We start from the raw sequence: 22,747 nt of genomic DNA on the forward strand, positions 1-22,747 counted from the left end.
TGAAATAATTATTTTTACGTCCCTGTCAACATGACAGGTACCGATCATTTGGTACCTGTCATGGCTAATTCTCAATCGGTCCTAAGGAAAGGAAAACAGAATAACATAATTAATGAAAAATGAACTTTTATAAACATGTCTCTTTATCATTTAAAGGCTGAGAAATAGATCTTCAAAGTTAGGGGGCTCCCAGCAATTTCAGGGGCCCACAAGCGCGCGCGGCATCGCGGCGTCATAAGAACAAGATAAATATGTTGTTTTAAACCTGGTTATTAGCATGTAAAACAATTTAAAGTACTTTTATCTGTTATTTGATATGAAGAGCACAAATACTGAATTCTTATAAACCAGAGATCATGATGTTTAAAAACCTGTTACCACCCACCTGTCCGCCGGCGAACATTTTCTATATCTCAAATATTCTCTTACATCATCACTTTTATTTCCGTGGTCAATACCAGCAAGCCATACATCATTTTAAAGCTTATTTTCTCAACAAAACGAATATGTCATTGATTTACATTGAATAATATGTCCCAAGAAGCAACTGCCAATAGTTTGTGAGAAAGTCTCAACTTTTACAAACGCATGTCCTACCTGTTTGCTGTTAATGACGGACGAAACGGCTTTAATTCTGTACATCCTTGTGCTCAGTCTGTCCGTAAGGAATCATTGAAAAAAAATATCCACTTGTATTTTTTCTGAAGTTATCCGATTTCGAGATATTGTCAAGTAAACAAACTTTTCTTCGTTTCTCGCCGGACGAGAATGCGCTTGTCCGGCGCATTTCTCCGTCCATAACAAATTACCTGTTTGACTTATACGATAGTGTTTGACATCGATCTCTTCCTTAGACTGTTACCTACAGAATGAGACCATCCACGATTTTTTCTGTCACCGGGTTTGTTTGCTACAGCCTCCGGAGGAAAAAAATTCGGCGCTCCCGAAGCGTGCGTCCATCTTTGTTTTTAGCCCTTAGCTTCTGCTAACAGGCACGCAGGAGACTTTGAGTGACACATTATTGTAGCCAATGAGGAGACCTTTCTCCTGGTAGGCGGGACAAAGGGCTTATTGATACAGAATCTTCTGTATTCTCGTGCGTAAGGCTCCGGGAAGGCTGTAAAGAGCCAGATTTCTCGGCAGGATTTTGCGCATAACGTTTTCTGAGTTTATTAGCCTTTTGGATGTGCATTTTGTTAGATATATGTATTATTATATCAATACAAAAATAAAATAAAAATATTATAATTTTTTATTTTTTTTTAACCTCTATATGGGAAATTCATGGGTAAACTCATATTTACACATTTTCACATATATTGTTTTTAGCAGTTATAATTGCTATTAGTGGCCTACAAAACATCAAAATGTATGTTTTATGATCATAGAGGAGCTAAAATTGTAACAGTTTGGCACAGTTGGCACATATTTGGATCACTTGTTCCGAATATACTTTTTGATACAAAAAGGTCAACAGCACCAAAATGCCTGTTCCTAGAGATCTGAAACTTTACACAGTTGTTGTCAACAAGATAAACATCATGTACAGTGAACAGCATATGCACACAATGAAGTATGTCCTGCTCAGGACCATTACAAATTGACAATATTCAGGCGAGACTAAAAAAGGATGTTTTGTTTATGTTTGGGCCTCTGTAGTGTAAGTTCTGAAGCCCTGACAGTGTTCATGTGCACATCTGCAGAAACTAGAAGGCCTAAGCTTTCTAATGATGCATCACACTTGCATGTGGAACATAAGATCCTCTTTTAATAAGCAATGCCATTTGGGTATGTCCAACCATTGTGCACAGGGCGAAAATAGGTGGGTGGTAACAGGTTTTTTAATACTGTTTAATTCAATATAATAATGTTTCACAGCCTACAAAATAAACTACTAACATATATACATTGCCCCGATGCTAACAACTCCAAAGGGGGCGGGGCCCTTGGATCCTTCCACATCACATTGTCCCTAATGTGCAAAATTACAGCTTTTGTTGCAAACAACTTTAAAAAGACTGAATTGCGAACTGAGGAGATTGACGCCCGCCAACCTCGATATCACTTGTGGCGCAAAATTAGACCGGGCATTTCCGAGTTCAACCAAATGCAGCGGCCAATCAGATGCCCGCTTTCATCGACATTAGATCACGGACACCGCTCTGCCAATGAGAAGTGAGAAGACTGCGAAGCGGCATGTCTGTCAAAACGAAACTTAAGCGATAGAAATGCCCGTGCACATGCGCTCCGCTGCCTTCCTCCGCTGTATAACTACAGCAATAATCGTGGTCTGTAGTATAGCGCGCCCGAGTTTGTGCATAGGAATCGCTTTGGGCATGTTCACCGCGCTGTTTTTGCCTATTAAAAATGTATATTACGGCGAAAAATTTGCGTCTGTCATTGTGTCCGGAGCGTTGATTTTGGAGTCGGTCAAAACTGATTTTTGCGCCGGTCATTGACCTTGTCCGGCCCGTTATTTCGAGGCTTGGACTAGTGGGTAAGCTTGTAGTTCCGTGCCTGTTTACAGAGACATGTGGCCGCTCCGTGTTGTTGTCCACACCGGGAGCAGACTGTAGATACTAGGGCTGCAACGATTATTCGAGTTAATCAAATAATTCGATTACAAAAAAGCTTCGATTATTATTTATTGATTCGATGCTTCGTTTAATTTACATATTTATTTATTAAAACACGTGAATCTGTGGCGCGCGGAGTGCACGGAACGACTTGTGGCGCTTTTGTTTCCCACGCAGCTTCTTCCTGAAGCAGCTGGAGCACAACAGAGAGAGCGGCGTGTTTTAAACTCACGAGTGTGACCCATGGATCTATTATAGGTGCGACCGGGAAGGGTGTTGTTGCGTGAAAGAGCAGGTACCGCGAGCTACCGCTCTAACCAGCACTAGTTCCGCGCGCCGCCCGCCCCAGCCTCCGCGTCCTCACCGCGCCACCGCGGACCCCCGCTCCACATTCTGCTTCCCTGTCACACTCGTACGTTTCAAACATGCCACATGCTCGTCTGCGGCGCCTTGAAACGGGGACCGTATATATATATATATATATATATATATATATATATATATATATATATATATATATATATATATATATATATATATATATATATATATATATATTCTTTATATGCAAACGGAACACTTGGACTGGTGAAGTGAAATGTTGCTGTTTTGGGGACAAACTTATGTGAAATTAAGAATAAAATGTGTTTTTTTTAGGCAGAAACTCAATTTGTTTATTACAATGAACTATAACGTTTATTTAAAAAACGATTTAATATGCTTTTAAATGGTTTACGGATTGTACAAAAAAATTAACCGATTCATTGATTAATCGAAGAAAAAATCGATAGATTAATCTATTGCTAAAATAATCGATAGCTGCAGCCCTAGTAGATACAGAGCTTAAAGGACCACATCAGAGTAACCAGGAGGGTTCATAAGGAGCTTAAACAGCAATACTTAAAGGAATAATAGAGGATTTTTGGCACGCAATCTGAGTCTCATTTCCTCGTGGTGTGGACAGCCGAGTAGTTCTCCCACATGTCAATCATTCCCTGCATCCTACTGCACACCTGCAGCCTCGTTCCCAGGATAGCAGCACGTTTCCCTGGCTGCACATGTGTGGTTGATATGCAGGTGTGTGTTTAGCAAGTTCCTTCAGTGTACAGTACAAAAGAAGAGACGGAGCTCTGCGGCGACGAGAGATGCGATGTGATCAGTTCGCACTAATAAACAACCGCACCTGTAGCATTGGGGCGGTTGTGTGCTTCCGCACAAGGTTTGATGGTAGGCAGCCTCTTGGAAACAAGAGGGTGGGGGTGAGTGTGCTCATGCGCTCTTTTTAAGAAGGGACTAACGGTCGCTTGAGTTCTAAAATCGGCGAAAAATCCTCTATCATTCCTTTAAATGACTTCCAGCTCACCTACCTCAAGGTAAATGTGATGACGATGTATAGTGTGATAGCTGCGTCATATTCATCTGTTTAATTATTTGGTCAATAAATCTTTATGAAGCACAGTTGGTAAAGTGTTCATTCATTTCCAGAAAAGGGGTCAATGTCACAGTTACAGTCTCACAAACCTTCAGATTAACTAACTATTCACTTTTTAATTAATTATTTTACGGGAAAATATTTGATTTGGGAATTGTTAATTTTCTAAATTGGCTTGTGCCCCACATAACTATTAAAATATGAAATAAACATGCCCACTTTCATGCTGTGTGGCATGTTTGAAAAGTTGATCCAATTCTTCTATCAACAATAATCATCAATATCAAATAGGAGGACATGAATAACACTACAGGTTTGGACTAGTAGAAATACTATTCCTGTTTTATTCGGTTACAAAATTTTACGGCTCAACCTTTTACCAAATTTGAGAAATCTTGGTGTCAAAATTTCAGTAACTACAAATTCTTCCGCAATACAAAAGAAAAGCGAAGTAACTGTAAAACAAGCACCCGCAGGCGCTGTTCCTCATCTCTGGTGACTTTAACCCTTCGGGGTCCGGAGCTTTTTTGGCCGTTTTTGGGTACCTTCAATTTTGCCCTGATATACTACATTAAGAAATGTTTACCAGACCAATGTTGGGTATCTTTTTTTTCAGCACAACCTCACCTATATGATCAGTTAGTTAGTTTTTCACTTTGACATACTATTTCAACATACTGGACCTAAACACACACAGAAAACACAAAGTCCGTCTAGAAAAATTATGTTTTTTTCATTGTAAAACCCTCAAACATGCTCAACCAAGCATTTAAAAAGGTTCAAACTGAACCACAAGGTGCAAATATGAACATATAAAAGTATTCTTGTGATATATACAAGCAATAAACAACTATTTACAATAAAAAGTAGGTAAATCCTCAGGCATTTTTCTATTTGTGCAACTTCTCAAAACAGTTTCTGTCCAAAATGACACAGAGAGCCACATCACAGGCCTTGCACTTCCATGGAGTGATGTTCAGAAAGAACTCTAAACCAGGTCTAAACCAGGACTAAACCAGGACTAAACCAAGTCTAAACCAGGACTAAACCAGGTCTAAACCAGGTCTAAACCAGGTCTAAACCAGGTCTGAATCAGGTCTAAACCAGGTCTAAACCAGGTCTAAACCAGGTCTAAACCAGGTCTAAACCAGGTCTAAACCAGAACTAAACCAGGACTAAACCAGGACTAACCCAGGACTAAACCAGGTCCAAACCAGGTCTAAACTTGATCAACATGAAGTGTGCCCCTAATTTTGCTTCACAACAACTATATTACTGACAATGAAATACTTGAAATACTAAAACTCTCCAAAACTACTCAAAAACGGCATGATTCCTCTCGTTCGTTCTTCCTCTTTGACTATTTGTCATGTGACTAATGTTTACGTTCCTCATGTGCATCCTGAACATCCGGGTTAGCACAAGCTAACATTTTTTTTCCGTTTTGTTTTATCACAAAAGACAACAAAGTTATTATAAGAAATGTAACGCGCATAGAAAAGAGCGCATATTTTTCCGCACATTTTTAATGGAATTGAAATGATCATAACTTTGGTTTTATCGGGTGGATTCACATAAAACAAAAATTCAGACGTAGCTACGGGTCTACGTTGCTTGGTTGTCATGCTACAGGGTCCTAAAGCCGACCATGTTTTCACACGCGTCGGCGCGGGCGTCGACCCCGAAGGGTTAACCACGCTTCTCCCTCTTCTGTTCTGCCAACATACACCCAGTATGTTACCTGTTCCACCAGAGACAATAAAACACTGGATTTATTCTTTGCCAATACCAAGGAGGCTTATTTCTCATCCCCCCTCCCTCCCCTGGGCGGCTCGGACCACAACTGTGTACACCTGAGGCCTGTGTATGAACCTATCGTGCGCAGGCAGCCTGTGTTGTCCCGTGAGGTGAGGATGTGGTCTGCTGAGAGCGAGGAGGCTCTGAGGGACTGCTTCAGCACCACTGTCTGGACCGAGCTTTATGGCCCACATAAGGAGGACATCAACGCCACCACAGAGTGCATCACGGACTACATCAACTTCTGTTTTTAAAACACTGTACCCACTGTACCGGACGGTGCTTTCCAAACAACAAGCTGTGGATTAACCGTGAATTGAAGGCTCTGCTGAAGGAGAAGAAGAGAGCCTTAAGGTCAGGGAACAAGGAGGAGCTGAGGACTGCAGAAGGAGCTGAAGATTAAGATCAGGCAGGCGGAAGCTGGCTACAAGGGGAGGATGGAGGAGCAGCAGCAGCAACAGAACATTCAGGGAGTGTGGAGGAGCCTGAAAACAATCTCAGGCTTCAAAGTCCCCCCTGCCCAGACGGAGGGAGACCTACAGTGGATGAATGACTTAAATTCTCACTTTCTGAGGTTTGATCAATCACCCACCCCTTCCCCTGCACAGCTGTATGCTCCCTCTTCCACAGCTGGACAATGGCCCACACCCGTCCCTCTTCACACCTCTGCTCCGGCCCATCAGCTCCCCACTTCACCTGGACTCACCCATCCCCCCAGCATACAGTCCCCCTGCCAACCACTAACTGTCACAACAGCACAGGTGAGGAGAGAGCTGAAGAGGATTGAAGTGAGGAAGGCAGCGGGACCTGACGGCATCAGCCCCAGGCTCCTTAAGTCCTGCGCAGAGGAACTGTGTGGAGTTATGGAGCATGTCTTCAACATGAGCCTGAAGCTGAGGGTGGTACCACAGGTCTGGAAGACCTCCTGTCTGGTACCTGTGCCCAAGACACCGCGCGCCAAAGACCTCAACAGCTTCAGGCCAGTAGCTCTCACGTCCCACCTGATGAAGACACTGGAGCGGCTGGTCCTGGACCACCTCCGCTCCACCGTGAGCCCAGCCATGGACCCGTTGCAGTTTGTATACCGACCTGGCATTGGAGTGGAGGACGCCGTCATCTCCCTGCTGCACCGCTCTCTCTCTCACCTGGAGAAACCTGGCAGCTCTGTGAGGATCCTGTTCTTCAATCTCTCCAGCGCCTTCAACACCATCCAGCCGCTGCTCCTGAGGGACAAGCTGGAGACGGCTGGTGTGGAGTACGACCTGGCAGAGTGGATCCTGGACTACCTCACAGACCGACCCCAGTTTGTGAGAGCCCGGGACTGTGTGTCTGACACCAGGACCTGCAGTGTGGGGTGCCCCCAGGGCACCGTCCTTGCGCCATTTCTCTTCACCCTCTACACTGCATACCTCAGACACGACACGGACAGCTGTGTCCTCCAGAAGTTCTCTGACGACTCTGCCATCATCGGACTCATCACAGACGACAATGATGCGGAGTACAGAGGACTGGCGCAGGACTTTGTGGACTGGTGTCAGCGGAACCACCTTCTCATCAACGCGGGGAAGACCAAGGAGATGGTGGTGGACTTCCGCAGACGCCACTCTGCTGCCCCCTCACCAGTGAACATCCAGGGACAGGACATTGAGAGAGTGGACTACCTGGGTGTTCATCTGAACCACAAACTGGACTGGACTCATAACACAGACGCACTGTACAGGAAGAGCCAGAGTCGGCTCTACCTCCTGAGGAGACTCAAGTCTTTTGGAGTGACAGGGCCACTCCTGAAGACCTTCTACGACTCTGTGGTGGCATCAGCCCTCCTGTACAGTGTGGTCTGCTGGAGCAGCAGCATCACAGAGAGGGAGAGGAAGAAGCTGGACAAAGTCATTAGGAAGTCCAGCTCCGTCCTGGGCTGCGCTCTGGACTCGGTGCAGGAGGTGGGGGACAGAAGGGTCCTGGCTAAATTCACATCTATGCTGGACCATGAGTGTCACCCCCTGCAGGACACTCATGTCCGCTCTGGAGAGCAGCTTCAGTGAGAGACTGATCCATCCTCGCTGCGGGAGGGAGAGGTTTCGCAGGTCTTTCCTTCCTGCTGCTGTCAGACTGTATAACAAACACTGCTAGCCCTGAACACGTGCAATACTTGACATACTTGACTGACTTAATCATGTGCAATACCGTCATATTCATGTGCAATACTGACTTAACCATGTGCAATACCGTCATATTCATGTGCAATTACTGTCGTACTCACAAGCAATTAAGGCCATATTCATGTGCATACAACTGATGTAAATAAGAGTGTTTTGTTTACTTACCTTTAGTATTAGTATTATTTAGTCTTTATTAGACTTTATTGTATTTTATTATTATTTTATCTTTTTTTTTTTTTTTTTTTTCCTCCATTCCCTATTAAGATATGAGAGGAGTTTTGTTAATCAGAGTTTTTTTGGTTTGTTTATAAGAGTTCTTCTATTAATGAAACTTCCTATAAGTTTTCTGTCCTTTCCCCCTGTATCTACTGCGTTGTAACAACGAAATTTCCCCATGTGTGGACAATAAAAGATTACCTTATCTTAACTGCAGCTTGGAATGTTAGTGTACCTCTAACACACAGAAAGGGTACAACATCAAAACTTTAAGCCCATTATTCTCAGTTCTACAGACAACTACATGAAACAGGCAAGTGCTTATATTTTCACTTCCTCTATTATAAAGCAGACTATAAGCAGATAATACATCAGACCTCCACACTTTGATTGTTCATCTATCTAAATAAGCAATTGCAATTGAATTGTCAATGTTAATTTTATTTTTTTCACATTTTCAAATTTCATTTTATCATTCAAATTTGAATTCATTTGCGACTACGTAGTCATCATTTGCTGGCTGCAGCCAAATTTCTATGAGTCCCAGCTTGCTTACTTCACTGACAGCTGAAGTTGTCTCCAGATGCTGTGGAGTGGAGTGTGCCACACAGACTGGGCCTACCTGCACGAGGCGGGGTGGGGCACGTCGAGCCCCCAGTACCCGCTGGTCCTGGGACACGAGGGGGCCGGGATGGTGGAGAGTGTAGGCCCGAGAGTCACCAACGTCGCTCCAGGTAAGTAAACGACTGTACTTCATAATTATGGCGTCCAGGAGGCCTCAGGACTCTAATTTTGTTTCTTATTGGGTGAAGGTTGAGTGAATCCAAATGTCTTTAATGGCAATGTCAGAGCACAAACGCACAGCCGATATTGCAATGTTTTACGCCAGCATTTATATGACCTGATCTACCACAACAAACAGCAAACCACAGCAAACTGTCCCCGCTGGCCCCAGGCTTAGGCCCAGGTCTGAGCACTGCATCCACCTTGTAAACATGGATGTTACAGATTAGGGCTGGGTATTACCTAGTACCTCATGATACAATACGTTTCCCTATACTTGGAATTTGATATGATATACAGTGAGGAAAATAAGTATTTGAACACCTTGCAAGTTCTGCCACTTAGACATTATGGAGAGGTCTGAAATTTTCAGCGTAGGTGCTTTTCCTTTGAGAGAGACAAAAAAAGGTCTGTAAATTACATTGTATGATGTTGTTGTTGCAAATAAGTATTTGAAAACCTGAGAAAATCAATGTTAATATTTGGTACAGAATAGAGATGCACCGATTCCAAAATTCTTGGCCGATACCGATTTCCGTTTTTTAAGGAGGACTGACCTGCCAAAACCGATTTTTCCGATACCGATTTTCTATCTAGCCACTGATTTTCCCACAAACTACCCAGTATTATATATATGAAAAAGGTGCATGTTTACAGGACACACGTTTTAGAATATAAAATGTAATTTATTTTGTGGAAAAATAGAAAAATAAATAACTCTATAAATAAAATAATATATATATACAGAACTATATACTAACTATTATGGCCTGGAGAAGAGTGGGGGACACAGAGTCCATTTCTCCTGCAGAAGATGCAGCTCATTCATCTCATCTTCAGCTCCAATGGTTCCAGATTGAAATCAAATGAACTATTTTCATATAGTAATTTATACATTTGTAATTTTACACATTCTATTGAATGAGCTGGAACCCTCTGCAGGAGAAGCAGGTGGAACATGAGGGTCAGTCCCAGAGCGCTGCCAGCACCTCCCTCTCAAAGCTGGAGGACTCTGGCTCCAGGTCCTCTTCCTCGTGGGCCTACAAAAAAACACACATTGCAATTTAGATGTCACAGGCTAAAAAACAAATTGTAATCCAACCAAATGCTTTTACACACCTGTGGGTGCAGCAGAAGGGCCAGCATCCCCTGAAGGAGCAGGAGCAACAGCGACAGGAACAGGAGCAGGAGCAACAGGGAGGTCTGAAGGCAAATCCAGATCTTAAAGAACTTTTTACAGGAGTTATATGTCGGTGTAATCCCTCATTCGTCCAGGCGTGTTCCATAGTAGAAAAAGCTTCAGTTGTAGTCATCTGGACTCAGTTTGAAAAAATAGACGTTTCGACTCTCATCCAAGAGTCATTGTCAATAAAAGAATTTAGATCGAGAACTCCGATATTAATACTGTTCTGTGGTAAGACCCACCCATTGGGAGGAGCCTTCCTGAAGTAGAAAGAGTTGTTTGTTTCAACAGAAACTCCCCCCTTGTATCTACCGAGCTAGCCTATTCAGAATCTTAATGGGCTATTAGAATCCTCTATATATACAGGAGTTATAGTTTAGCCCAGTACATTTACTGCAATATTATTCAAACTTTTACTATTATAATACAGTATTTTAAATGAGGCACATATATGTTGCCAATATCATTTTCCAGTTTCATCAGCTCTTTGATAACTTCACACACTCACTAGCTCAATCAGCTGTGAACTATAGATTCTAGAACACAGCTGATTGTGTAAACATGTCTTTGAGGCTGTGGGACAATTAAATAGGCTTGACATTAGATTGTAGTCACTCATTTCGCTGTTCGAGTCAGTAATTTAAGTTTTGTATCTACGTAATGTATGTCTCAAATGCATCAAAGTATTTTTAAAGTCTCATTTCAAAGTGGATGAGATCTCTTGTTAGCATTAGCTCGTAGCCTAGCTCTCTGCTAGTTGAGCAGAACAACAACTAACTCTTCCGACAGCCCTGCTGCTGCTTCTTCTGGCCTCTTCATATCATGTGTCCCTACTCTTCTGCAGATTCCTCTGAATAAACACATTAACTCGTCAAACACAAACCAGCGCAAATTATTTTGACCGCATCAACTATCAACACGTAGATTTTAATCGTCTCAAAGTTGTAATAACTTACCCCACAGTCCAGTCTCCTCACGGATCCTCCTCCAGGCTAGGTCCTTCTTGTGTTCCACCAAAGTTGAACAAATCTGAACTTTTCTGCGACGAACAATTTTAACGCTTTGAAGCTTACGCCTGTCAAAGCGGAAAACGCCAAAACGTACCCTCCGCGCCGCGCTCCATGGCGAAAAAGCAGGAATCGCGCCGCGGGAAAGGCAGGAGGTGTTCGACACACGTTTACATAGACTTTAATGTAAACTGGACGCTTTGGCCACCGCGCTCTGAAAGAGTCTTGCTAGTTTTGAGCTGTTTTGCTCTGGGCGCGTTGAGCTGCTACGCACCGCGCATGCGGGTCAGTTTGGATCGTCCGAAAACCAGCAATTACGACATGGACCGGCCGGTCACCGATTCTGGCCTATTCGACATAAAACCGGCTTTTTAAATCGGCGGCCGATGGATCGGTGCATCTCTAGTACAGAAGCATTTGTCTATATTAGACAAATGCTAATATTAGGCAAAATTAGAGCTCAAAAGTTTTCTGTAGTTCTTGACCAGGTTTGCACACACCGCAGCAGGGATTTTGGCCCACTCCTCCAAACAGATCTTCTCTAGATCTGTCAGGTTTTGGGGCTGTTGCTCCCTCCAAAGATTTTCTGTTGGACTTAGGTCTATTGGATTTAGGTCTGGAGACTAGCTAGGCCACTCCAGAACCTTGATATGCTTCTTACAGAGCCACTCTTTGGTTCTCTTGGTTGTGTGCTTCGGGTCATTGTCATGTTGGAAGACCCAGCCACGGCATAGCTTCTATGCTCTGACTGAGGGAAGGAGGTTGTTACCCAAAACCCCAATTAATAATAATAATAATAATAATAATAATAATAATAATAATAATAATAATAATAATAACTTTTATTTATATAGCGCTTTTCAGTGACCCAAAGACGCTGAACATAATAAAAAAAGGGGGGGTATTTACAGACAGGGGGGGACAACACGTACAATACACATTAATATACAGATGAAATGAACAAGACAGAAGAAGTAGAGAGAAAAAGATGGGGATGTAACAGGGGGTAGAAGAGTAGGCAATGGGGTAGAGGAGGCTAGGGGTAGGGGAGGTCATAGGCTTGGGTGAAGAGGTATGATTTTAGGCGGGATTTGAATGTTGTGAGTGAGGGGGAGTGGCGGACAGGTTGGGGGAGGGAGTTCCAGAGTCGGGGTGCTGTTCGGGAGAATGCTCTGTCGCCAAAACTTTTGAGTCGGGATGTTGGTGCAGTCAGGGTGAGAGAGGAGGAGGATCGGAGAGCTCGGGAGGGGCGGTGGGGGATGAGGAGGTCAGACAGGTAGGGGGGGGCAAGGTGGTGAAGAGCTTTGAAGGTGAGGAGGAGTATTTTAAAGTTTATGCGCTGCTTGATGGGGAGCCAGTGGAGAGAGCGGAGAACGGGAGTGATGTGTTCACGGGACCGGGTGTGGGTGAGGAGGCGGGCAGCGGAGTTTTGGACCATTTGGAGTCTATGGAGGGAATGGGAGGAGATGCCAGTGAGGAGGGAGTTGCAGTAGTCGAGGCGGGAGGAGATGAAGGCATGGATGAGGGATTCAGCAGCGGGGAGGGTGAGGCAGTGTCGGATTTTGGCGATGCGGCTGAGGTGGAAGTATGAGGTCTTGACGATGTGGCTGACATGGGGAGTGAAGGAGAGGGTGGGGTCCATGATGACACCGAGATTGCGTACCAGGGTAGAGGGGGTGATGGTCGAGGTGTTGATGCTGAGTGAAAAGGGACCAGTTTTATTGAGAGTGGATTTGGTGCCAATGAGGAGGAGCTCTGTTTTGTCACTGTTCAGTTTGAGGAAGTTGAGAGTGAGCCATGATTTTATTGTAGAGATGCAGGTTTCGATGTGGCTGAGGGGAGGGTTTTGGGTGGATTTGGTGGTGAGGTATATCTGGGTGTCGTCAGCGTAGCAGTGAAAGTCCAGGTTGAGTTGGCGGAGGATGTGACCAAGGGGGAAGATGTAGCAGATGAAGAGGAGGGGGCCGAGGACTGAGCCCTGGGGGACCCCTGCGTTACTGGGGAGAGGGTGGATGAGTGACCGGAGAGGGAAATGAACTCTTGCCTGTTGGTGAGGTAGGATGTGAGCCAGTCGAGTGCAGAGCCCTCAACACCCAGTTGGCGCAGCCTTTGTAGGAGGATGGAATGGTTTATAGTGTCAAAGGCTGCGCTGAGGTCTAGTAGTAACAGGATGTTGAGGGCCCCGGAGTCTGCAGAGGTGAGGAGATCGTTGAGTACTTTGACCAGGGCTGTTTCAGTGCTGTGAAGTGGGCGGAAGCCAGATTGGAGGGGTTCATAGAGGTTGTTTGACTGGAGGTGGGTGTGAAGTTGGGCGGCGACGATGCGTTCCAGCGTTTTTGAGAGGAACGGCAGGTTGGAGATGGGGCGGTAGTTGGAGAGGTTGGCGGAGTCTAGGGTGGGTTTTTTGAGGATGGGGGTGATGGAGGCCAGTTTGTAGATGGAAGGAACATGGCCGAGGGATAAAGACTGGTTGAAGAGGGTGGTGAGATGGGGGATGAGAGCATGGAGGCAGACCTTGGTTAGAGTCGTTGGGAGGGGGTCGAGAGAGCAGGTGGTGGTTTTGGAAGCGGTGATGAGGTCTATGATATGAGAGGAGTTAACAGAGGAGGTGGTGAGGGGAGGGAAGGGTGGGTGGTCAGGGAGAGGGGGGGGCAGGGGTGGGGGTGGTGATGGAGTTAATGGAGACGGCAGTCATGGAGCTGTTGATTTTGGAAATTTTGTCATTGAAGGCAAGGAGGAAAGAGTTGCAGAGGTCAGGGGAGGAGGGTGGAGTGATGTCCGGTGGCTGGAGCAGCTTGTTGACGGTGGAGAACAGGGTGCGAGGGCTCCGGTGGGAGCTGTTGATGAGGGTGGAGAGGTGGGCAGATTTGGCGGCTTGGAGAGCGTCACGGTAGGAGGAGATGTGTAATTTGAAAGCTTCGGCGTGGACGGTGAGGCGGGTTCTTTTGAGGAGTCGTTCGAGTTGGCGGCCAGTCTGCTTCATGGTGCGGAGTTCAGGGGTGTACCAGGGGGCGGGGTTGATGTATGAGACGGAGGAGGTTTTCCAGGGGGCTAGGGAGTCGGAGAGGGTGGTGTTGAGCATGACAGCATAGTCGTCGGGGGAAGAGGGGGGGGAGTCAGGGGGGAAAGCAGAGGATATGAGCTGGGAGAGCGTGAGGGGGTTGACTGACTTGATATTGCGGTAGGTGATGGTGCGTTTTTTGGGGTTGTGGGGCAAGGGTAGGGGGGCGGAGAAAAGGATGCAGAGATAATCAGAGAGTGGGAAGGGGAGGGGGTGGGGCTTAGATATGGGTAGGAGAGAGGAACAGACTAAGTCCAGAGTGTGGCCTTTGGTATGGGTGGGGAAGTCAATATGTTGGGTGAGATGGAAGCAGTCCAGGAGAGAGAGGAAGTCGGATGTCAGTGGGGCGTTGGGGCAGTCAATGTGGATGTTGAAGTCACCAGTGAGTAGGAGGCGGGCAGAGAGAGAGGATGCGATGGTGAGGAGTTTAGACAATTCAGTGAGGAAAGAGGGGTGGGGCTTTGGGGGACGATAGATCAGGATAGCGGTGATAGAGTTGGGGAGGGAGAAGGCGAGGTATTCAAATGATGAGATGGATGGAAGGTTGAGGTTCAGTTAAGTGATGGATGTAGATTTTTTATGAATAACAGCAAGACCTCCCCCACGCCCGGAGAGGCGGGGTTTGGCAGTGTAAGTGTAGTTGGAGGGAGTGGCTTAGTTGAGAGCATAGAAGTCCAGCGGCTGTTGCCATGTTTCACAGAGGAGAAGCAGGTCAATGTTATTGTCCAGTAGCAGTTCAGATATAACAGGTGATTTGTTGGGGAGGGAGCGGCAGTTCAGCAGTGCAAGGGAGATGGATGGGGGCGCGGAGATGGATGGGGGCGCAGGGGTGGGGGGGCGGAGGTTGCTGAGGTTGGCAGTGCGGCAGGTGGGGGTGACGGGGGGGCGAAAACTAGTCCAGAGTGAGGGGATAGGTGAGCCGTCGTTGGAGTGTTGGTTATGGGAGAGACCAGAGCCCCTGTGGATGTAGCGGGGCCGGTGAAGGATCCCAGCTGAGCTAGCTGCAGAGGCAGCAGCAGCTGGGAGACGGTGGTTATGGTTGAGGAGGTGAAGGTCGGCAGCGGTGTAGGTGAGTAGGCGAGAAGTTGGTGGAGCGGTGGCCTGGAGGCGCGGGAGTGATAGTGCGAGGAGGAGATGGAACGTAGCAGCAGATGAGAGTAATCCAGTTAGTATGTTGGCGGTGGCTAGAAGCTGGTTAACTAGAAGCTGGTGGGCAGAGAGTTGTGAAAAAGCAGCAGTGGACCGGGTGTTGAAGCTGGTGGAGTGAGTGGCGTTGGTTGCCCCAGACCTTGTCTGCACGGCAGGGAGGCCCCGCGATACCATGACGGACCTCAGCAGGTGTTAAGCCAGCTGTTAGCTGGCGGCTAGGGCAGTAGATAGTCCAGGAGTGAGGGAGGAGATGAGCGATGGACGGTGCAGTAATGTCCGATGAAGTTAAGGAACAGGGATGTAGACAGAAGACAACACAGAGACGCGGGAACAAAACAAAACAATGGAAACGACTAACAAAACAAAGACGTTGGGACAGAAGCGGCAGTCCACATACCAGACGCCGGCGTTGCTCTAGCCCAATCAAGACGCATTTGTGTCCAGTTTTGTGACCAGATCGCCCCCGTCTGTGGAGCGGGGAAAGCAGAGAAACGGGGCTGTACCTTGGTTGTATGGGGCTGCTTTTCTCCGGGTGGAGCCGGTGCCCCGCTCTCCGTGTCTGCTCCTGTGGCGGGCTGGGGCCACACCTTCGCCCAGGTACAGACCTTCGGGGCGGCGGGTGCGGGAGCGCGGAGCCGGTGTTCGGGCGTGGAAACGCCGGTGCAGCGGAGGAGAAGCGGAGCCGCGTGCGGCTCGTGGCGGTGCGTGCCGCTCGTGGTGGAGCCGGTGATCGGACACGGAAACGCCGGTGCAGCGGAGGAGAAGCGGCGCCGCTCGCTCGTGGTGCGTGCGGCTTGTGGTGGTGCGTGCCGCTCAAGAATGGCCCCATTCTTGAGTTCTTGAGATGGGACTCATCCTTCTGCTTCCTCCACACACGGCGAGTGGAGTTTTTACCAAAAACTTCTAGTTTGCTCTCGTCTGGCACATGACTTTCTCTGGACTCCTCTGGATTGGAGCCCCAGTCCAAGGGAGACTGATAAGTCATCTTAAGCCTCTTCCATTTTCTAACAATTGCTCCAACAGTTGATCTTTTTTTTCACCAAGCTGCTTGCGAATTGTCCATAACCCTTTCGAGCCTTGTGGAGGTCTACAATTTAGTCTCTGGTGTCTTTTGACAGCTCTTTGGCCTTGCCAGTGGCAGTAGTTGGAGTATGACTTATATGGGGGGTGGACCGGTGTCTTTATGCAGCTAACAAGCTCAAACAGCTGCTACAAATTTAGTAAGTGGAGTAAAGGTGGACCTTTTAAAGGTAGACCAACAAGTCTGGAAGTGTGCAATGTTTCATGTTCACGTTGCTGTTTATAAATGCTATCTTTGACGCAGAGAACAGTGTATGCAGCTTTCACGCCTCGTTTTGTGCGTATTGAGCTCTATACATGAGGCACATTGGGGAAATGATACAACAGGTTTTTGTTTAAATTTAAATAACAAAACAACAAAACCAGAAAGCAGGACAAAACTCTACAGAAATAATGGAAAATAATAATAAATAAACAAAAAAAGACAGCGCAAGTTTTGCATAAAAGCCTGTTTAGTCCAAAATGTATAAAATTTGTCCATTTTAAAATTAAGTCTGAATGTAATTTTTACCATTAGTCTGATGTCTGCTACAGTCCTCAACTGTTGGTGAGATTCAAGTTCGCCTCAGATGGTCCCTCATCTGCCTGAAGAGTGGGTCCAGCTCCAGTCTCCCTTGTGTCTGTCTGTCCGTCTGTGAGAGTCGGATCTCTCCTTCACTGGAACTCCTCCAGGTTTCTACACTTTTTTCCCAAAGAGGTTTTTTTGTAGTTTTTCCTGGCCGAGAAGGAGAGTCTAAGGACAGAGGACCCTGGGACATCGTCCCTCGCCACCACAGACATTGTCTGACTCCCTCGCCACCACAGACATTGTCTGACTTCATCGCCACTACAGACATTGTTGATTCATTTCTCCCTGTGGCCCTCAGAGGCGACTGTTGTTGTGATTTTGGGCCTTACAAAAATAAATTGATTTGATTTGATTTGACGTTTAAAAGGCCAGCAATATAAAGTTTGACTATTGTGGGCTTTTATGTAAACTTTAAAGGTGGCATAACATGCTTTTTTTCATGTTTGATAGTCTATCCTAAGTGTATAATTGATAATAATAAGGGTTGTGCAACACCCTTAACATAATAGTTAAGAAATATCACCCAGACCTTGGACCCCCTCACCAACCCGGAAATGCAAACGGCTTGGTTTGATATTCGCCCCCACCCTTGCGAAGAGCGATCTGGCTCCCCCGCCCAACCCGTGACGTAGTCTCAGAGCGCGTGTGTGCCCCGCCCACCCGTGACGTAGTGTGTGCCCCACAGCTGTCAGCTCCGCGGTGCGCGAGTGAGTGAGAAACGATAGAACTTCAGATCAACACTACTTTGAGACTAAATAAATCTGGTGCTTATTCTACAGCGTGCGCAGAACAGATATATCTATAGATCTATACATATATAGATATAGATATATATAAGTCTTATGTCCATCGCGCTCTTATTTCCTGGTTTTTCGGTATCGGATAGAACATCTCTCCGTTTATTTTCCCGGTTGCTGCATCAACTGCCACATAAACCTTCACCATTGTGATAACAATAAAGAGTGCGATATAATTAATGAAGTTTTGGGCCTCTTTGAAACGTGTTTCGTCGTAAATCAAAGCAGAAAAACTCCGGGGAGACACGGCAGCCTGCAGCAGCGCGGAGCCGGGGGGAAGGGGGCGGGAGGCGGGAGGGGGGTGGACGGGATGATGACGCGTGCTTGCCCTTATGACGCGGTCTTGCCTCCGCCGCCCGTCAGTTTGGAGATTTGCGGAAAGGAGATAGTCTGTAATAGAGCTAAACACTGCGGGAATCAATAAAAAAAACACTCTGGGTACATATCTGAAGCACAAATAGCAATGTAAGAAGGTTAAAAGCTCTGAAAAGTCGATTTTGCATGTTATGGAACCTTTAAACTGTGCCATTTCCATCCTGCCGTAGGGGTAAATTTGCAAATTGCTCTTCCGCATTTGCTTTGACTGTAAAATTCAGTCAGTTTATGTTGGTCCCTAAATCTTTGAATTTTTTTTAAATCTTTATTTGTGGAAACATTATACCTTTTATTCTCATAGTACTAAAAGTTTATTCTTGTATTGCGACCTTTTCTGGCTTCACCTTCATTTATGTCGAAATGTTATGACTTTATATGCCGTCATATTTTTATTTTAAATGACCCTTATTCTCTGTTTTAATAATGCATTAATAACTATTATTTATGTCCGTGGCTGGAGAGACGCGGCACGGTCAAATGGCCGCGCAGTTTCAGGGACCGCGGCATTTCCCTTATAGCCCGTTATAGCCTCATGGCTAACCCTAACCCTAACCCAGTTTCAGGAGCCGCGGTGCGCGGCCGGCACAAAAATAACATGGCTTTTTCGGCCGCGCACCGTGGCTCTTCAGACACTCCCATTATTTCTACCTGAGACCTTCAACACTAGCAAATGTGTATTTTCTATTTTCCTCAGGAGACAAAGTGATCCCTCTGTTCCTGCCTCAGTGTGGAGAGTGTCAAACATGCCTCAGCCCCAAAACCAACCTGTGCAGGAAGAACTGGTACGTACTTATTCTATTTAAAAAACAATGCTATGCTTATTCTTTTATTAAAATCAGTATTTAGCATGAATATAGCAGTACCTTACTGGCTTATGTTTTACATTTGATACATACTAGTTTTGCTTGTTTGAGAGGAAGTTCTGTGCTGTGTTTGTTTATTTTACATGAACGTCAATTAATGATCAAATGTCTATTGCAAAATTTCTTGATTCTCAAAATCTGAACTTGGATATTTATCCCACTCTGAGTTAAGCCCTATTATCAGCAGGTTTCGCCCATTGGGCGGGGCTGAAGCTTGGATTATACATTCTGCATGTAAATTCCGTTCGGAAATGAGACATGCGAAGGGCAGCAGAGAAGACGTTGGCAGTATTTATAGTCAGCACGGGTTTCATGCGGTGTCGACACTCGACAGTAAAAATCTGAGCTAGCTGCTATGAAATCCGGCTCATTTCTGCAAGGAACGTCCGCATTGTTTTTTTCCTGACACCAAGGCGGAAAATCAGGTGGAGCGCGACCATACGGCCCCTCGCAGACCTCGCGGACACGTCAAGCATAGCTACCTTTACTCGGAGACAGATAAGTATCCGAGTTCTCAGAGTAGATCCACAGATTGTGACTGACTCATGGATGAGAGTCGAAATGTCACATCTTGTTACCCTGAGTCGTTTTGTTTCATTCATGCTAATTTGTTACCATCTGAAATGAGTTTGTTTACTTTTGTAGAGAATAAAGGTGCACTATGTCATTTTTCTTAGAGGGACCACTAATTGTATGTCTTGCTGGAGTTACTGTTTTGCATGGAATGTTCCACAGCATGGCATTAAACCAGGGGTGGGCAAACTTTTTGACTCGAGGGCCACTTTGGGTTCTAAAATTTGACCGGGGGGGCCGGGCCAGGAAAATATGGTGTGTTTGTGTGAACTAATTACTATAAATTACACGCAAGATTTGACCTGTAACTTGTACCAAAGCAAACAAATGCAAGGCTCAATGTACAAATTGTCCTGCTTTAGACCCACTTTAGAACAAATCACAGCTGTCTCTAGTGTCCCCTCTGTCCCCTCTGTCCTTGATGACTCTGTGTTAGCTGATTTACCTGTGTCTTCACATCTGGATCATCTGCTCCCGAGCGCGTACTTGTCGAGTGAGTGTGACGTTGTGACATGAGATATTTACACAGAAATTGGTCCAGATAATGATGCACATGTGTCTTTGACTCGTGAGTCAGGTCTGGCCAAAAAAGTTTCATTTACACAGTAGTGACACGCCAGTCTTCTGAATGTGCCCGCGGTCGGCTGTGCTGCGGGACTAATAAGACTCATTTCTCAGTGAATAGGATTCTGATTGTAATTTTAGTCTAATTTTCGGGGCAATGTAAGATAAGATAAGATAATCCTTTAATGTCCACACAAGGGGAAATTTCGTTGTTACAACGCAGTAGAAACAGGAGGAAAGGACAGATTATAGGAAGTGTCAAAAAACACTCTTAATAGAACTCTTTTGAACAAAACAAAAAACTGTTATTAACAAAAACGCCTCTCCTATCTTAAAGGGAATGGAGGAGGGGAAATAAAATAGATAAATTAAAATAAAGTAAGAATAGCTAGCACAAGACTAGGTAATACTATTAGCAGGTAAGTAAACCGAATAAAAACAAAATAGAACACTCAAATCAAATCAAATCAAATCAATTTATTTTTGTAAGGCCCAAAATCACAACAACAGTTGCCTCTGAGGGCCACAGGGAGAAATGAATCAACAATGTCTATGGTGGCGATGAAGTCAGACAATGTCTGTGGTGGCGATGAAGTCAGACAATGTCTGTGGTGGCGATGAAGTCAGACAATGTCTGTGGTGGCGAGGGACGATGTCCCAGGGTCCTCTGTCCTTAGACTCTCCTTCTCGGCCAGGAAAAACTACAAAAAAACCTCTTTGGGAAAAAAGCGTAGAAACCTGGAGGAGTTCCAGTGAAGGAGAGATCCGACTCTCACAGACGGACAGACGGACACAAGGAGACTGGAGCTGGACCCACTCTTCAGGCAGAAGAGGGACCGACTGAGTCGAGCTGGACCCACTCTTCAGGCAGATGAGGGACCGTCTGAGTCGAGCTGGACCCACTCTTCAGGCAGAAGAGGGACCGTCTGAGTCGAGCTGGACCCACTCTTCAGGCAGAAGAGGGACCGTCGGAGGCGAGCTGGACCCACTCTTCAGGCAGATGAGGGACCGACTGAGGCGAACTGGAGCCACTCTTCAGGCAGATGAGGGACCGTCCACACAGGGCAGGGACCACTTCACCAGGAGAGGGGCATCTGGGTCCACAGGTCCTCAGGAGTGAGAGAAAGAAAAGAAGGCGGTGAACAGTTTGCAAGTGGAATCAAAAAATAAATATTGTTTGATAGCATAAGTAGTCAGAAGAAGAAGAGGATAGTGCTCAAGCTGTCATACTTCCCCCAGCATAGTTACTCCTAGGGCAGCGTAGCTGAAGCTGTGGGTTTATCTTTCTGTTCCTAACTACTCTGACCATAAGCGATTTCGAAGAGGAACGTTTTAAGCCTGGACTTAAATGAAGAGACTGTGTCAGCATATTTAACATGGGTCGGGAGCTGATTCCATAACACAGGAGCTTGGTAGCTAAACGCTCTACCTCCTACAGTACTTTTAGAGACTCTTGGCACCACCAGAAGGCCAGCATTCTGGGAGCGAAGAGCTCTGTTTGGATGATATGGTTCTATAGCATCTTTGAGGTAGGATGGGGCCATGTCATTTATGGCTTTGTAGGTCAAGAGTAGAATTTTGAATTTGATTCTAGACTCGACGGGGAGCCAGTGAAGAGACTTCAGCACTGGCGTAATGTGCTCTCTTCTTTTTGTTCCTGTTAGTAATCTTGCTGCTGCATTTTGAACCAGTTGAAAGCTTTTTATGGAGCTTTTAGGACACGCTGCAAGCAGGGAGTTACAGTAGTCTAATCTAGTCGTTACAAATGCATGGATAAGTTTTTCGGCATCACTTTTAGGCAGGATTCTTCTGATTTTGGCGATGTTGCGCAAATGGAAATAGGCTGTTTCACTAGCTTGATTTATATGAGCTTTAAATGAGAGCTCCTGGTCAAATAAGACTCCAAGGTTTCTTACAGTAGAACTGGAGGCTACACTGACATTGTCCAGTGTGACTATCTGCTCAGATAGAGCGTCTCGTAGATGCTTAGGGCCAAGCACAATGACCTCGGTTTTTTCAGGGTTAAGAAGCAGGTAGTTTAGTGTCATCCAGGTTTTTATCTCCTTCACACAAGTACTAAGTCTGTCTACTTGATCGCTCTGATCAGGTTTCATTGATAAATACAGCTGAGTGTCATCTGCATAGCAGTGGAAGTTAATGCCATGCTTTCTGATAATGTTGCCTAATGGTAGCATATAAAGAGTAAACAGAATTGGACCGAGTACCGAACCCTGTGGCACACCGTAAATTACTTTAGAGCTTGGTGAGGAGCTCTGGTTTACATTAACAAATTGGAACCTATCAGATAGATAGGATTTAAACCAGCTGAGGGCTGTTCCTCCAACACCTACATCACATTCTAACCTCTGCAGTAGAATGTTGTGGTCGATGGTGTCAAACGCTGCGCTGAGGTCCAACAGAACCAGGATTGAGACCAGTCCATCGTCAGCGGCTAATAACAAATCATTTGTGACTTTAACTAGTGCAGTTTCAGTGCTGTGGTGGGCTCTGAACCCTGACTGGAAAACTTCAAATAAGTTATTGTCCTGCAGGTGGCGACAAAG

At 45.8% G+C, this 22,747-nt stretch overlaps 1 pseudogene; it reads left to right on the top strand.

The window, feature by feature from the left end:
• Positions 1 to 22,747, top strand: part of LOC140349123 (alcohol dehydrogenase class-3-like) — a 39,125-nt pseudogene that overhangs the window by 4,414 nt on the left and 11,964 nt on the right.

Source organism: Eucyclogobius newberryi, unplaced genomic scaffold (genome assembly GCF_026437365.1).
Source record: "Eucyclogobius newberryi isolate DKJ021-1_F unplaced genomic scaffold, fEucNew1.0.hap1 SCAF_11, whole genome shotgun sequence".
Lineage (NCBI taxonomy): Eukaryota > Metazoa > Chordata > Actinopteri > Gobiiformes > Gobiidae > Eucyclogobius > Eucyclogobius newberryi.